The sequence below is a fragment of the Electrophorus electricus genome, unplaced genomic scaffold (assembly GCF_041902795.1).
Source record: "Electrophorus electricus isolate QZ-2024a unplaced genomic scaffold, ASM4190279v1 Scaffold201, whole genome shotgun sequence".
Lineage (NCBI taxonomy): Eukaryota > Metazoa > Chordata > Actinopteri > Gymnotiformes > Gymnotidae > Electrophorus > Electrophorus electricus.
In genome coordinates, this window is record NW_027658481.1 from 17,501 (window position 1) to 27,500 (window position 10,000).

Here is a 10,000-nt window from a genome sequence, read left to right on the forward strand (position 1 = left end):
CTACTTTGCTGGGCATGACTGTGTTTCACCTCTTGGGCCTGGAAGTCTGGTAGTAGTAGTATGATTTAAAGGCACAAAGTGATTGAAGTGTGCCCAGGCCCAGAGCTACTTTGCTGGGCATGAATGTGTTTGACCTCTTGGGCCTGGAAGTCTGGTGGTAGTAGTAGTATGATTTAAAGGTACAAAGTGAATGAAGTGTGCCCAGGCCCAGAGCTACTTTGCTGTGCATGACTGTGTTTGAACTCTTGGGCCTGGAAGTCTATTTCTAGGCTTATATAAAGGGTCAAACATCTTGAAGTGTGCCCAGGCCCAGAGCTACTTTGCTGGGCATGACTGTGTTTGACCTCTTGGGCCTGGAAGTCTATTTCTAGGCTTATATAAAGGGTCAAACTTCTTGAAGTGTGCCCAGGCCCAGAGCTACTTTGCTGGGCATGACTGTGTTTGACCTCTTGGGTCTGGAAGTCTGGTAGTAGTAGTAGTATGATTTAAAGGCACAAAGTGATTGAAGTGTGCCCAGGCCCAGAGCTACTTTGCTGGGCATGACTGTGTTTGACCTCTTGGCTCTGGAAGTCTATTTCTAGGCTTATATAAAGGGTCAAACATCTTGAAGTGTGCCCAGGCCCAGAGCTACTTTGCTGGGCATGAATGTGTTTGAACTCTTGGGCCTGGAAGTCTGGTGGTAGTAGTAGTATGATTTAAAGGCACAAAGTGATTGAAGTGTGCCCAGGCCCAGAGCTACTTTGCTGTGCATGACTGTGGTTGACCTCTTGGCCCTGGAAGTCTGGTGGTGGTAGTAGTAGTATGATTTAAAGGCACAAAGTGAATGAAGTGTGCCCAGGCCCAGAGCTACTTTGCTGGGCATGACTGTGTTTGACCTCTTGGGCCTGGAAGTCTGGTAGTAGTAGTATGATTTAAAGGCACAAAGTGATTGAAGTGTGCCCAGGCCCAGAGCTACTTTGCTGGGCATGAATGTGTTTGACCTCTTGGGCCTGGAAGTCTGGTGGTAGTAGTAGTATGATTTAAAGGTACAAAGTGAATGAAGTGTGCCCAGGCCCAGAGCTACTTTGCTGGGCATGACTGTGTTTGACCTCTTGGGCCTGGAAGTCTGGTGGTAGTAGTAGTATGATTTAAAGGCACAAAGTGATTGAAGTGTGCCCAGGCCCAGAGCTACTTTGCTGGGCATGACTGTGTTTGACCTCTTGGGCCTGGAAGTCTGGTAGTAGTAGTATGATTTAAAGGTACAAAGTGAATGAAGTGTGCCCAGGCCCAGAGCTACTTTGCTGGGCATGACTGTGTTTGACGTCTTGGGCCTGGAAGTCTGGTAGTAGTAGTATGATTTAAAGGTACAAAGTGAATGAAGTGTGCCCAGGCCCAGAGCTACTTTGCTGGGCATGACTGTGTTTGACCTCTTGGCTCTGGAAGTCTATTTCTAGGCTTATATAAAGGGTCAAACATCTTGAAGTGTGCCCAGGCCCAGAGCTACTTTGCTGGGCATGACTGTGTTTGACCTCTTGGGTCTGGAAGTCTGGTAGTAGTAGTAGTATGATTTAAAGGCACAAAGTGATTGAAGTGTGCCCAGGCCCAGAGCTACTTTGCTGTGCATGACTGTGTTTGACCTCTTGGCTCTGGAAGTCTATTTCTAGGCTTATATAAAGGGTCAAACTTCTTGAAGTGTGCCCAGGCCCAGAGCTACTTTGCTGGGCATGACTGTGTTTCACCTCTTGGGCCTGGAAGTCTGGTAGTAGTAGTATGATTTAAAGGCACAAAGTGATTGAAGTGTGCCCAGGCCCAGAGCTACTTTGCTGGGCATGAATGTGTTTGACCTCTTGGGCCTGGAAGTCTGGTGGTAGTAGTAGTATGATTTAAAGGTACAAAGTGAATGAAGTGTGCCCAGGCCCAGAGCTACTTTGCTGTGCATGACTGTGTTTGAACTCTTGGGCCTGGAAGTCTATTTCTAGGCTTATATAAAGGGTCAAACATCTTGAAGTGTGCCCAGGCCCAGAGCTACTTTGCTGGGCATGACTGTGGTTGACCTCTTGGCCCTGGAAGTCTGGTGGTAGTAGTAGTATGATTTAAAGGCACAAAGTGAATGAAGTGTGCCCAGGCCCAGAGCTACTTTGCTGGGCATGAATGTGTTTGAACTCTTGGGCCTGGAAGTCTGGTAGTAGTAGTATGATTTAAAGGCACAAAGTGAATGAAGTGTGCCCAGGCCCAGAGCTACTTTGCTGTGCATGACTGTGTTTGACCTCTTGGCTCTGGAAGTCTATTTCTAGGCTTATATAAAGGGTCAAACTTCTTGAAGTGTGCCCAGGCCCAGAGCTACTTTGCTGTGTATGACTGTGTGACCTCTTGGCCCTGGAATTCTGGTGGTAGTAGTAGTAGTATGATTTAAAGGCACAAAGTGAATGAAGTGTGCCCAGGCCCAGAGCTACTTTGCTGGGCATGACTGTGTTTGACGTCTTGGGCCTGGAAGTCTGGTAGTAGTAGTAGTAGTAGTAGTAGTAGTAGTAGTAGTAGTATGATTTAAAGGTACAAAGTGAATGAAGTGTGCCCAGGCCCAGAGCTACTTTGCTGGGCATGACTGTGTTTGACCTCTTGGGCCTGGAAGTCTATTTCTAGGCTTATATAAAGGGTCAAACTTCTTGAAGTGTGCCCAGGCCCAGAGCTACTTTGCTGGGCATGACTGTGTTTGACCTCTTGGGTCTGGAAGTCTGGTAGTAGTAGTAGTAGTATGATTTAAAGGCACAAAGTGATTGAAGTGTGCCCAGGCCCAGAGCTACTTTGCTGTGCATGACTGTGTTTGACCTCTTGGCTCTGGAAGTCTATTTCTAGGCTTATATAAAGGGTCAAAACTTCTTGAAGTGTGCCCAGGCCCAGAGCTACTTTGCTGTGTATGACTGTGTGACCTCTTGGCCCTGGAATTCTGGTGGTAGTAGTAGTATGATTTAAAGGCACAAAGTGAATGAAGTGTGCCCAGGCCCAGAGCTACTTTGCTGGGCATGACTGTGTTTGACCTCTTGGGCCTGGAAGTCTATTTCTAGGCTTATATAAAGGGTCAAACTTCTTGAAGTGTGCCCAGGCCCAGAGCTACTTTGCTGTGTATGACTGTGTGACCTCTTGGCCCTGGAATTCTGGTGGTAGTAGTAGTATGATTTAAAGGCACAAAGTGAATGAAGTGTGCCCAGGCCCAGAGCTACTTTGCTGGGCATGACTGTGTTTGACCTCTTGGGCCTGGAAGTCTGGTAGTAGTAGTATGATTTAAAGGCACAAAGTGATTGAAGTGTGCCCAGGCCCAGAGCTACTTTGCTGGGCATGAATGTGTTTGACCTCTTGGGCCTGGAAGTCTGGTGGTAGTAGTAGTATGATTTAAAGGTACAAAGTGAATGAAGTGTGCCCAGGCCCAGAGCTACTTTGCTGGGCATGACTGTGTTTGACCTCTTGGGCCTGGAAGTCTGGTGGTAGTAGTAGTATGATTTAAAGGTACAAAGTGAATGAAGTGTGCCCAGGCCCAGAGCCAGGCCTGGGCAGCAGGGGGCGCTCCTGGCCATGCCCAGCGAGTTTCGTGCGAATCGGACCTGGTCCGGAAGAGATACGAAGGGAAAACTCATTACTCGTCGGGGTGGCACATCCAGGCTCTCGACCCTCCCAAAGCGTCCGACCAGGGTGCACCCTGCCGGGCATGGTTAGCCGCCAGCCCCCTTCCTGGAGGTCTGGTTGGCACGGGGTTTTGATTTTTTCGGTTTCATATCTCTGGGCTCCTTGGGAGCAGAAAGTCGGTTGAGGGCCCTTTGGAAAGAGCCGGGGCTGCCGTTTAACGCTGTCCAAGCGGCAGGCGAAGCGCACCCACCGTTTTTACGCTATGATTTTTTAAAACCGCCGGGGCGGCAAACACAGGGCCGGTCGGGTTTGAAGACGAATATCTCTTCGGCCCTTGGGAGGAGAGAAGCAGCGCGGGTCACCTTTGAACGCGCTCGCTGCCAGGAACGTCTGGCGTAAAAGTTTCGTGGGAATCGGACGTTCCTAGGCTGAGAAGCGAGCGCCCGCCCTCGGGCGGTCGGGGGCCCCTTTCTCATTCCCCGTCTGGGCTAAAAATACGAGGTCAGACCCGATGGACTCGGGAGACTGGAGAGTACCAGGGAGACCCTGGAAGCAGGCGACCCGACCCACGCTTCGCTGTCTCCTCGGCCCTCGGGAGTAGAAGCGCGGGGACGGTGGCGTGGGCAGCAGGGGGCGCTCCTGGCCATGCCCAGCGAGTTTCGTGCGAATCGGACCTGGTCCGGAAGAGATACGAAGGGAAAACTCATTACTCGTCGGGGTGGCACATCCAGGCTCTCGACCCTCCCAAAGCGTCCGACCAGGGTGCACCCTGCCGGGCATGGTTAGCCGCCAGCCCCCTTCCTGGAGGTCTGGTTGGCACGGGGTTTTGATTTTTCGGTTTCATATCTCTGGGCTCCTTGGGAGCAGAAAGTCGGTTGAGGGCCCTTTGGAAAGAGCCGGGGCTGCCGTTTAACGCTGTCCAAGCGGCAGGCGAAGCGCACCCACCGTTTTTACGCTATGATTTTTTAAAACCGCCGGGGCGGCAAACACAGGGCCGGTCGGGTTTGAAGACGAATATCTCTTCGGCCCTTGGGAGGAGAGAAGCAGCGCGGGTCACCTTTGAACGCGCTCGCTGCCAGGAACGTCTGGCGTAAAAGTTTCGTGGGAATCGGACGTTCCTAGGCTGAGAAGCGAGCGCCCGCCCTCGGGCGGTCGGGGGCCCCTTTCTCATTCCCCGTCTGGGCTAAAAATACGAGGTCGGACCCGATGGACTCGGGAGACTGGAGAGTACCAGGGAGACCCTGGAAGCAGGCGACCCGACCCACGCTTCGCTGTCTCCTCGGCCCTCGGGAGTAGAAGCGCGGGGACGGTGGCGTGGGCAGCAGGGGGCGCTCCTGGCCATGCCCAGCGAGTTTCGTGCGAATCGGACCTGGTCCGGAAGAGATACGAAGGGAAAACTCATTACTCGTCGGGGTGGCACATCCAGGCTCTCGACCCTCCCGAAGTGTCCGACCAGGGTGCACCCTGCCGGGCTAAGAGAACAGCCAGGTGAACCCTGGAGGTTCCGAACTCCAGACCCCTGGACCCGACGGCTCAGTCCGCCTCAGGTGCACTACAGAGGTCCTCGGGCTGTCCCTGAGTGCATTAAAACGGAAATCAGAATTACTCCCCCGGGTGGCACTTCCAGGCTCTCGACCCTCCCAAAGTGTCCGACCAGGGTGCACCCTGCTGGGCATGGTTAGCCGCCAGCCCCCTTCCTGGAGGTCTGGTTGGCACGGGGTTTTGCAAATAGGTCCCGTCGGGTATATGGGAGAGCAAAGAGAATCAATGGGGTCCAAGCACTAAATTCATCCAGTGGCGTTCTCTGGAAGCCCAAGGGGAGTCCGAGGGGTGTTCGGCCGGCAAGGGGAGCTCTCCCTCGGACACATGATCAAACGCCTGTCCCCTACCGGAAAGTGGTGTGCTCTGGATGCCCCCCCCCCCCCCCCCATCCCCCGAGGGGGGTGCTTATCCCGCGAGGGGAGCCCTCCTCGGGTTAAGTGAACCATCATGCCGATTCCCCTATGGAAGTGGGCACATCCAGGCACACAGTCTGCTTTGCTCTCCCCGACCCGAGTGCGTCTGTTGGGCTGAGTGTACGCCCAGGCAACTGGATCCAATGGCTCAGTCCGCCGCAGCGTGCTTCGACGATGGGTCGTACAGCCATGCCACCAGGGTGGGCGTGTTTGTAAATGTACCAGTGGATTCTCGTCGGCCTGCCACATCCATGGTATCGACCCACCAGGCCTGTCCGACCAGGGGTTGACCCTGGACGGGCACGGTCTGTGGTTTGGCCCTTGTCCTAGATGAAATCGGGCACGGGGTTTTCTGGCCAGGTACCATCGGGTTACTGGGAGAGCGGCTTCGGTCTCCAGGTGAGACCAATGGTGAAGCAGCACGAGGCAATGGAGAGCATGCAAAGCGATGGGGAAGCCATGCACGGCAATGGCCACGAAAAAAAAAAAAAAATCACCACGGAAGGAACGTGAAGAACAAGGAGGAGTGTAGTGACACTGCCCAAAGCTGCCCGGTGTTGCAGGGGTCTATTGGTGTGTTGCTTCCTTGTTTGGTAGAGTGGAGTACCAGACCCGCCAGGGGTAGGCAAACCATTCCCCCTACGGTAAGTGAGGAGCCAGCCATTTGACGAGCGGGTGTCCACGTGTACGGGTGCGAGCGCTATCCCCCCACACGGGGTTAGGCCACGGCCTTAGGTGGACGTCTGCCGACCAGCCCCGGCTGATCCAGAACTTCTGATGTGGAGAGCGGTTTTGACAGATCCTCCCTGGTTCTAGCGGGTCAAGCCTCTGATGGGGGGTGGGGGTTATTTGTAACCCATCCCAGAACTCTCTGGGGGAGACTCAGACGGCCAGTCTGTCTACTCAGTTGTCCTATACTGGTGTCTGTGGTTTGGGAGGAAGGGAGTGCCCTGCTTTGTTGGCCTCCTCTTCAAAACTACCTGGGCCCACGAATCACTCTTCTTGGTTACATCACGAAACGTAGGTTGAGCGAGTTCGACGAGGTCTTTCCCTTGTCCCCCCACCAGCGGCCCACGAAAATCAAAACGGCGTGAAGAGAGGGAACGCCGAAAGCACCTGGAGTCGGCCGTCCGCACCTCCGGAGGAGGTGGACGGGGTACGGTGCGGGCATGACCGGATGGGACAGCTTTGCATCAAGGTGAGAGGTCGGCGTCCGAAGGCCAGAGGGCGGTGCGCGAGCACGTTTACACTGGCCGCGGAAGCTGTCCTGGGTAGCCCTGTATGGCGTCTGGACCTGACGGCGCACGCACTTACAACCCGCTGCTTCCTAGCCCCCGGAAGGGGAGGCGGATGTCACTCGTGGTTCATCCCAGACCACGGTGCAAACTACCTGGTTGATCCTGCCAGTAACATATGCTTGTCTCAAAGATTAAGCCATGCAGGTCTAAGTGCACACGGCCGGTACAGTGAAACTGCGAATGGCTCATTAAATCAGTTATGGTTCCTTTGATCGCTCCACACGTTACTCGGATAACTGTGGTAATTCTAGAGCTAATACATGCAAACGAGCGCTGACCCTTCGGGGGATGCGTGCATTTATCAGACCCAAAACCCATCCGGGGGGCTCGGGCCCCCCGGCCGCTTTGGTGACTCTAGATAACCTCGGGCCGATCGCGCGCCCTCCGCGGCGGCGACGTCTCATTCGAATGTCTGCCCTATCAACTTTCGATGGTACCATAGTCGGCTACCATGGTGACCACGGGTAACGGGGAATCAGGGTTCGATTCCGGAGAGGGAGCCTGAGAAACGGCTACCACATCCAAGGAAGGCAGCAGGCGCGCAAATTACCCATTCCCGACACGGGGAGGTAGTGACGAAAAATAACGATACAGGTCTCTTTCGAGGCCCTGTAATCGGAATGAGCGTATCCTAAACCCATGGGTGAGGACCCATTGGAGGGCAAGTCTGGTGCCAGCAGCCGCGGTAATTCCAGCTCCAATAGCGTATATTAAAGTTGCTGCAGTTAAAAAGCTCGTAGTTGGATGTCGGGAGTGGGCTGGCGGTCCGCCGCGAGGCGTGCCACCGCCTGTCTCAGACCCTGTCTCCCGGTGCCCCCCGGATGCCCTTGGCTGGGTGTCCGGACGGGGCTCGGAGCGTTTACTTTGAAAAAATTAGAGTGTTCAAAGCGGGCCCGCTTCTCGCCTGAATACCTGAGCTAGGAATAATGGAATAGGACTCCGGTTCTATTTTGTGGGTTTCCTGAACCAGGGCCATGATTAAGAGGGACGGCCGGGGGCATTCGTATTGCGCCGCTAGAGGTGAAATTCTTGGACCGGCGCAAGACGGACGAAAGCGAAAGCATTTGCCAAGAATGTTTTCATTAATCAAGAACGAAAGTCGGAGGTTCGAAGACGATCAGATACCGTCGTAGTTCCGACCGTAAACTATGCCGACCCGCGATCCGGCGGCGTTATTCCCATGACCCGCCGGGCAGCGTGAGGGAAACCACGAGTCTGTGGGTTCCGGGGGGAGTATGGTTGCAAAGCTGAAACTTAAAGGAATTGACGGAAGGGCACCACCAGGAGTGGAGCCTGCGGCTTAATTTGACTCAACACGGGAAACCTCACCCGGCCCGGACACAGGAAAGGATTGACAGATTGATAGCTCTTTCTCGATTCTGTGGGTGGTGGTGCATGGCCGTTCTTAGTTGGTGGAGCGATTTGTCTGGTTAATTCCGATAACGAACGAGACTCCGGCATGCTAAATAGTTACGCGGCCCTCCGCGGTCGGCGTCAAACTTCTTAGAGGGACAAGTGGCGTTCAGCCACGCGAGATGGAGCAATAACAGGTCTGTGATGCCCTTAGATGTCCGGGGCTGCACGCGCGCCACAATGGTTGGATCAGCGTGTGCCTACCCTACACCGAGAGGTGCGGGTAATCCGCTGAACCCCATTCGTGATGGGGACTGGGGATTGCAATTATTCCCCATGAACGAGGAATTCCCAGTAAGCGCGGGTCATAAGCTCGCGTTGATTAAGTCCCTGCCCTTTGTACACACCGCCCGTCGCTACTACCGATCGGATGGTTTAGTGAGGTCCTCGGATCGGCCCCGCCGGGGCTCCTCGCGGGCCTTGGCGGAGCGCCGAGAAGTCGATCAAACTTGACTATCTAGAGGAAGTAAAAGTCGTAACAAGGTTTTCGTAGGTGAACCTGCGAAAGGATCATTAACGGGTAACGCTGTCCGGCGTGCCTCCTCTCCCGACCCCCTCGACTTCGCCGTCCCCCCGCGTCGGGGCCCAGGGTCGAAAGGGTCTTCGGGGTTGCTGTTACACGTGGTCGCTTGCAGGTCAGGCTGGACAGAAGGCATAAAGGAGGAGCCTAGTCCCTCCCACCCCTTCCTCGTCCTCCGCCTCTTCCTCCGCGTCGTCCTTCAGCACCCCCCCCCCGCAGGCCCCGGTATTCTCTGGGTTCCAGCGCGAGAGACGCGTCGTTCAAAAAACTCGGCGTCCCCGCTCGTCGGGCGAAGGCCGGTTTCCCCTCACCTTGCCGGCAGGAGAAGCGCCTGCGAGTCGAGCGGGTCGTACGGGTCCGTCCCGCGCCCTCCCTCTCGCTCGCACGGCCGCTGCCTCCGTCCACCGCGAGGGGTTTTCCTATTTTGTTGTCCTTGTCATTCATCCCCGTCCCCTTGCTCGCTGACGAGCGGACTTTCCGGGGGGGGTTGCGAGCGCTGCTCCTCGTGGGGCAGGCCATGGCCCTTCCTGTGTTCGTCCGCCCACCGGCGTCCTGGGGCGTGGTGGTGGTGGGTGGCGCAGCCGGTTCCCCTGCTTCTCTCTCTCAGAAAGGAGTCTCAGGGGGACCCCCGGCAGGTACCTAGGGCTTGGCCCACGCTACGTGAGTTCCACCCCTTTCGAGGGGTCGGACGGGGCGGGCGCGGAGGGCCGCGGTTCAAAGACTGACTCGTCTGCCACGTGGGGCGTGTGGGCAAAGCGCAACCCCGCGCCCGTTTCAACACTCGCAGACGGGGGCGCCTGACCGGTTGGTGAAACCTTTTAAACCTGTCTTTGTAGTCGTGGTGAAAGACCTAAACTGAGCCTGAAATAAAAGAGTACAACTCTTAGCGGTGGATCACTTGGCTCGTGCGTCGATGAAGAACGCAGCCAGCTGCGAGAACTAATGTGAATTGCAGGACACATTGATCATCGACATTTCGAACGCACATTGCGGCCCCGGGTCCATCCCGGGGCTACGCCTGTCTGAGGGTCGCTATTCCTATCTGTCGGACCTGCCTTCTCAGGCGGGACCGCGGTTGGAGGTTCGTAGGTGGGGGGGTGCCCCCTGGCCTCCGTCTTCCTAAAAGCAGACGGTTCCCGGTCGCTGTCTCGGTGAGATCCGGTCGGTGGGTTCGCTGCGGTTGAGTGCCCGTTCTCCGTGCACAAGCTTCTCCTCCC

At 55.4% G+C, this 10,000-nt stretch overlaps 2 non-coding genes across 2 annotated transcripts; both read left to right on the plus strand.

Moving 5' to 3' along the window:
• Positions 1-6,939: 6,939 nt before the first annotated feature.
• Positions 6,940-8,779, plus strand: LOC145655298 (18S ribosomal RNA). Its single transcript, XR_014121451.1, has one exon. It is a non-coding gene; the product is annotated as an 18S ribosomal RNA (ribosomal RNA).
• An 882-nt stretch (positions 8,780-9,661) lies between these two features.
• Positions 9,662-9,815, plus strand: LOC145655296 (5.8S ribosomal RNA). Its single transcript, XR_014121449.1, has one exon. It is a non-coding gene; the product is annotated as a 5.8S ribosomal RNA (ribosomal RNA).
• The last annotated feature ends 185 nt before the right edge of the window (positions 9,816-10,000 follow it).